The following is a 6,801-nucleotide window of genomic DNA, read 5'->3' as shown; positions in this document are numbered from 1 at the left end:
GTAATATCACTGCCAAGCTACAATATTCTATTACACACTAGAAGCTAAGCTATAGCCTGACATGAGCCTTAAAAGGCTATTTCCGAACTGAAAGTCTATGCTGCCTTTTACTGTTACATGATATGTACGCTATAGTACTTTGTTATGCTGTATCAGATCTTCCTGAATCTGGGGTTCCTACACAATGTGTACATGTCACTCACAACCAAGTAATCTCTACCCATTTCTAGCACTCTTATAACACTGAAGCTGTACCTCACAGCTGCCACGTATGTCATTATAGAAAGACATCAACCTTGAGGTATGATTTGTCAGCCAAGACACAGTGAATAGGATTGGCCCAAAATGCACATCCCACAGCTTCAACTGAACCCATGTACCCCTATGATGTTCCAGACAAACTATGGCTGACATCCTGGCTGTTAGAGCACAAGCACTGCAGACAGGATATATCGATATGGACATCGTTAGCCGAGTGCTGACAAAGAACAAACAGGGCACACCTGACCTTAGTGGAAACTGCATTATATGGGCATGCAACATTACCAGGCCTCTCCAGCATGAAGAGAAACCTGGGCCCTGCCACTATGGCTTGTTGACCTAAGTGTGCAAGCCACTTGTCATGTAACTGATATAGTCACATCCCTTACAGCTTCCCATGTCACTGCTGTTTTGCTGTAAACACATAGCTGGACAGGGATGATAGAAAGAAGCACTACACGTACCTAATAACTAAGCATCTCCATAGAGGCTGTCTTCAAATTGTTCAAACAGGCCAGACTGCCTAAGTATAAAGACCTCATGCACAGCTCCCGGGTACCTGGTGACCATGTCAAGGATGTGCAGTCTAGCATCACAGATCACTTGCACATTGATGAAGTGAAAAAGGTTTCTGTTGCAGTAGATCTTCTCCCTGCACCAGGGTAGGATGAAGGCTATGTGAGTTCAAACAATGACTCCCAGAGCATTTAGAAAGTTTGCTATGGCATAAAAACCTCTTTTTGAATCCAGCAAGTTCTGCCTTTCATGAGGGAATCTTATGTAATGATTAAAGCGGCTACGTACTGCTCTTATGGCCTGGCTCAGACAGAGGGAAAAAGTCGTTTAGGACATTCCCACGATGACCCCAACTGTTGTTTGGAATGAGCCAGATACCATAAAATGCAGGATGCACAATAGTTTGATAAGGCCTGGTATAGAATGGAGACTTTCTGTGACTGGATCCAGCTCCCCTCTGAGTTCTTGATATAATTTCACGATAGCCTGAGAGTTAGGTGGTGCGGGGATAAAAGAATGATGAACTCCCTGTACCACCTATGTACCCTACTGTATGGCAAGCCTGATATAGCACACACATACATAGGCGATCCAATAGTATTACTCTATAAATTTTTAATACATCAATTAATCAATGAACATCATTTTCCAAAGCATATTTATCAATATATTTCAAACATATATCAATAGAAGTACATACACATTAAAGCATAAATATATCCATAATTACATCAGTGATACAGAGACTTGTGCAACCTCATGGACATTATACCAACATTACCACACCACCATAGCAGCACTGACTTAAAACTCCCTTTTAAACATTCATATCACACACACTCCCCACCCACTAAAACACCACACATCTAAAATCCCCAACCCTATTATTATCGAAGTAATCTAAATCTCAACAGGCTCCACCACTTACTAATGTCATATGGGAGCACTACACCACCTTCCTCACACCTCTAAACCATCGAAACTTTGATGGTTAGAGCTATCTTCATTTGGGCATGCTACACCATATATTCATTTCAAGTGGAAGCGATCCACCACGTCCCAACAAGGATCCCTGTTTCGCCACAGCTTCTTCAGGGGATGCTTACTTCCAATCCAACCAAGGATTAGCAAAACTCTCCAGTTTTCAATTGTTGAGGCATCACCCCTTCAAGAGCCCAGAAAGTACTATAATCCTTCAAAAAATTAGACAAAGAAGCAATTATCTTAAATAAACAAATGTTCAAAACAGCTTCTTCCCCCACATTATCACTCACAACCTCAACGGCAAAAAAACTCACTTTCTCCACGATTCAAAATATCTATTCCTCCCAAATAAACAGGCTGATACAGTAAAGCGTGGCCGCAGTTACCCCGTTTCTAACCCGCTGTGTACTCACAATTTCGCCGCGTAAGTCTAACCCGCGATTATCTATTTTTACCGATCCTTACTGCTTCTTTAACTTGACACGTATCCCTTTCCGCCCGCGGCATGTACATGTATGTAAACGATATGATTAGCTATTCCCTCCCATACAGTAAAGTGTGCTCCGACTATCGCCTTTTTAGCATGCTATCTTGCCGCGTCTTTAACCTACTAATTTACCGCCTACCCTGACCCTTGCATTAGTGTGGTTCACTGGTTGCTCAGCATATTCAATTTAAAGCTTTAACCTTGGTATTTAAGATGATCCCATACATTCCATTGCACTGTCTGTATTCACAAGAATGTAATTATCTGATTCTACCACCAAAAGCCGCCCAGTCCCAAATCAACCCAATCCACAGAAAAAAAAATGCTTCTCGCACTTAGCCACCCAATCCCAAACCAACCCAATCCACAGAAAAAAAAATGCTTCTCGCACTTAGCCACCCAATCCCAAACCAACCCAATCCACAGAAAAAAAAATGCTTCTCGCACTTAGCAGCCCAGTCCAAAACCAACCCAATCCACCGAAAAAAAAAATGCTTCTCGCACTTAGCCGCCCAGTCCCAAACCAACCCAATCCACAGAAAAAAAAATGCTTCTTGCACTTAGCCGCCCAGTCCCAAACCAACCCAATCCACAGAAAAAAAAAATGCTTCTCGCACTTAGCCACCCAGTCCAAAACCAACCCAATCCACCAAAAAAAAAAAAATGCTTCTCGCACTTAGCCGCCCAGTCCCAAACCAACCCAATCCACAGAAAAAAAATGCTTCTCGCACTTAGCCGCCCATTCCCAAACCAAACCAACCCAATCCAATCCAAGCCCAAGCAGAGAGAGATGAAATTTCAAAGTCCCAAACTTTCCCCCAGCCCCTGCTCACCTGCCCTGGCCACGGCCACGGAAGCCCCCAGCAGCAGCAGTAGAAGTAGAAGGGCGGCGAGAGAGAGTGGCTTCAGCAGCCCCGCCAGCTAAAGTGAATACGTACACGCCTGTAGGTCCAATATGGGCGCTCAAGGCAGCAAAGGCGCATGTGCAGACGCCGTGACCTCCGACTTCCAGCCGGTCATGGCGTGTGCGCATGCGCCTTCGCTGCCTTGAGCATCCATATTGGACGTACAGGCGTGCACATATTCACTTTAGCTGGCGGGGCTGCTGAAGCCGCTCTCTCTTGACGCCCTTCTACTACTGCTGCTGCTGGGGGCTTGCGTGGCCGCGGCCAGGGCAGGTGAGCGGGGGCTGGGGGAAAGTTTGGGACTGTGAAATTTCGTCTTTCTCTGCTGGGGCTTGGATTGGGTTGGTTTGGTTGGGGACTGGGCGGCTAAGTGCGAGAAGCATTTTTTTTCTGTGGATTGGGTTGGTTTGGGTTGCGCTCCCTGCCTCCGATCGCCGGCTGCTGGGGCTTTCTGGCGCTGGGCGCTCAAGGCAGCGGGGTCTGTAGGAGAGCCATCCACTTCCTGGTACCTGTCATTTCAAACGTCATTTGAAATGACAGGTACCAGCATACCCAGGATACTGTATAGGCGCTGTATAGTGTCTATACAGTAAAATGGATTGTGCTTCATGGACGCGCGTTGGACGCGGCTTGCATTTGCATGCCATTTAAATACAGTATCGAGCGGTAGGTGATCCGAACTGTGCGTGCGGCAAACGCGGGTGCACCGGGCACTAACGCACCTCTTTCTACCGCCCCTTACTGTATCGGCCTGAAAAGCAGCTGCACATCATATATATGAACTCACCACCTGAAATAAAAACAGATAATAATGCTCCACGAAGTGTTTTATGCTTATAATCTAACCGTAACTATATTTCAATCTCACAACCAACCTTTCACGAGTCTTCAATACGCTGCACGCGTTTAAATCTATTATTACCATCTCCTCTCACAAATCCGATTTGTATGTACCTATTATAAAACAAGGTACACAATACATAAATAACACTTAATCAAAATTCCAAAAATGCTCATGTTTACAGAGGCCTATGTATGTGTGTGTTGTGCAAATAGTAGGGGTCTATATTCTCTCTGGTTGTGTTTACCATATCAAGCCTGATATAGGCCATCTTATTCCATAGGCGGGGCTTGCAGCTCAGGCTCTGGTGCAGACACATCCCTAGAAGGCATTTGAACCTCCCTTCTCTGTTGTTGTTGTTGTTGTTGTTGATGATGTAGAGCAGCCTGAAGCATCCAGTATCCCACAACTAGTAGAATTCCACCTGGCTTTAGGAAAACAGGACAGGTAACAAAAGTGTTTTTATTGGCCTACCATGGCTATGTAGATGTTTCAGAGAGAAGGCCTCATTTTATCACACATCATAATTGCTGCTATCCTGGGATAAAGGCCGCTAAGGCATGATAAAAACCTTTTTTGCCTCCTACCGCAAATAAAAGAGGTGTTATTTCCCACATTAAATCAGGCGTTAATATGCAACATTTTATCACTCAATAAGGTAGGAGTCCCTTATTTGCATAATTTTCTTGATTTTGCATACTCATTATCATATTTAATACTAATACATATTGCGATACGCACCGTGATTTGTATCGTTTTATCACATGCTAGATCCCATTTAGCATGCGATGATGCCCTATCACAGCTTGATGAATGACCCGGTAAAATTGCAAAGCTTTGTGCTACATCATTCCCATGAACAATGACAATACATTACAAAATTGCTAGAATGAATCTGAATATGTATCACAGTTTGAAATTCTACAAATAAGTCAATAGCCTAAACTCATCCCCATGTTCATTTAACCTGTTCTTCTTAAACTTCTCTGAGGTGACATCATTGAACTTTTCATAAGAATAGTTAAAGTGTGTCTGGTAATCTCCTATCTACCTTAAAACAAACCTCAGTCCAGCCCATCTTGAAAAAGCCTTTTGCGGACCCCATTGATTTCTCAAATTTTCAGCCTATTTCATTTCTCCCATTTTTAACCAAAATAATCGAGTCCATTGTACTAAAACAGCTATCCCAATATTTTGTAACTACTCAGTTCTCGACCAATACTAATTTAGATTCAGAAAACTCCACAGCACCAAAACATCCTAACAACATACACCAAGGTTTTGACTTCCTTTATGTTATAACTTTATGTTAATAATTCTCAACATTACAGCAGCATTTGACACCCTGAACCATAACATTCTTCTCACTTGCCTTGCTAGTATTGGGATAGCTGGATCTGTTCAATCATGGTTCATCTCATAGCTTATTAAGTGAACACAGCAAATGAGATTTGCTTCCACCACTTTATCATGATATCCAATTTCAATAGGGGTTCCTCAAGGCTCAGTCTTATGTGTGACCTTGCTCAATAGTTATCTCACACCATTGTGCTGTTTTATTTTCTACACTTGGTCTCTCATATAGGCAATACACAGATGACATTGAGTTTTATTTTCCACAAAAATCTACCTGGTTTGCTACCATACGATTCACCTTGCTTTGCCTATCCACTATTAGAAACTAGCTTTTTCCTTACAAGCTACCTCTAAATCTCAAGAAAACTGAAGTAATAATTAATTATAGGTTGTTTACTATATATATAAAATTCCATCCAAATTTTCCTTTGACAATCATGGTTTGCATATCTCTCAGAAAATGCATAATTTAGGTGTCATCCTTGACCCAGCTTTGTCCATGCAGTCTCAAGTTAAAGCAGTAGTGCAAGTCTAATTGTCCAAACTTAGACTCCTTCATCACCTCAGACCAGAAACCACTCCTTGATCCTACAGATTTCAGAACAGTTCTCCAGTCATTAATTCTTACAGCTCTAGATTACTGCAATTTGCTATATGAAGGCCTTCCACAGAACACAATTAAGTCACTGCAAATAATTAAAAATGCTGCTGCACATATACTTACTGGTACTAACATTCGCAAACAGAGAAGGGCAACCAAAATGATAAAGGGGATGGAACAGCTCCCCTATGAGGAAAGGCTGAAGAGGTTAGGGCTGTTCAGCTTGAAGAAGAGATGGCTGAGGAGGGATATGATAAAGATCTTTAAAATCAAGAGAGGTCTTGAATGAGTAGATATGAATCGGTTATTTACATTTTTGAATAATAGAAGGACTAGGGGACACTCCATGAAGTTAGCAGGTAGCACATTTAAGACCAATCGGAGAAAATTCTTTTTCGCTCAATTCACAATTAAGCTCTGGAATTTGTTGCCAGAGGATGTGGTTAGTGCAGTTAGGTTTAAAAAAGGTTTGGATAATTTCTTGGAGGAGAAGTCCATTAATCAAGTTGACTTAGCGAATGGCCTCTACTATTACTGGCATCAGTAGCATGGGATCTTCTTAGTGTTTGGGTACTTGCCAGGTTCTTGTGGCCTGGTTTGGCCTCTGTTGGAAACAGGATGCTGGGCTTGCTGGACCCTTGGTCTCACCCAGCATGGCAAATTCTTATGTTCTTACCTATACTACAATCACTCCATTGGCTACCAATAATCTCCTAAATAAAGTCACTATTCCCTGGATTAGCTTAACTCTATGGCTTTACATTCCTACCAGGACTTTCCGGGTCTTCAGTCAAAATCTCCTGGACATTCCATCTCCACATACAGCACAACTTTCCATTACATGTGAAAG

At 42.6% G+C, this 6,801-nt stretch overlaps 1 long non-coding RNA gene across 1 annotated transcript; it reads right to left on the bottom strand.

Annotated features, from left to right (window-relative positions):
- Positions 1 to 1,681: 1,681 nt before the first annotated feature.
- Positions 1,682 to 4,412, bottom strand: LOC115088701. The gene is made up of 3 exons (XR_003855826.1): positions 4,242 to 4,412; positions 4,029 to 4,107; positions 1,682 to 1,970 (listed from the first exon to the last, which is right to left on the bottom strand). It is a non-coding gene; the product is annotated as an uncharacterized LOC115088701 (long non-coding RNA).
- Between the last annotated feature and the right edge of the window lie 2,389 nt (positions 4,413 to 6,801).

The sequence above is a fragment of the Rhinatrema bivittatum genome, chromosome 3 (assembly GCF_901001135.1).
Source record: "Rhinatrema bivittatum chromosome 3, aRhiBiv1.1, whole genome shotgun sequence".
Lineage (NCBI taxonomy): Eukaryota > Metazoa > Chordata > Amphibia > Gymnophiona > Rhinatrematidae > Rhinatrema > Rhinatrema bivittatum.
Note: the sequence above shows the minus strand (reverse complement) of the source record. Positions and strands in the feature narration are given on the sequence as shown.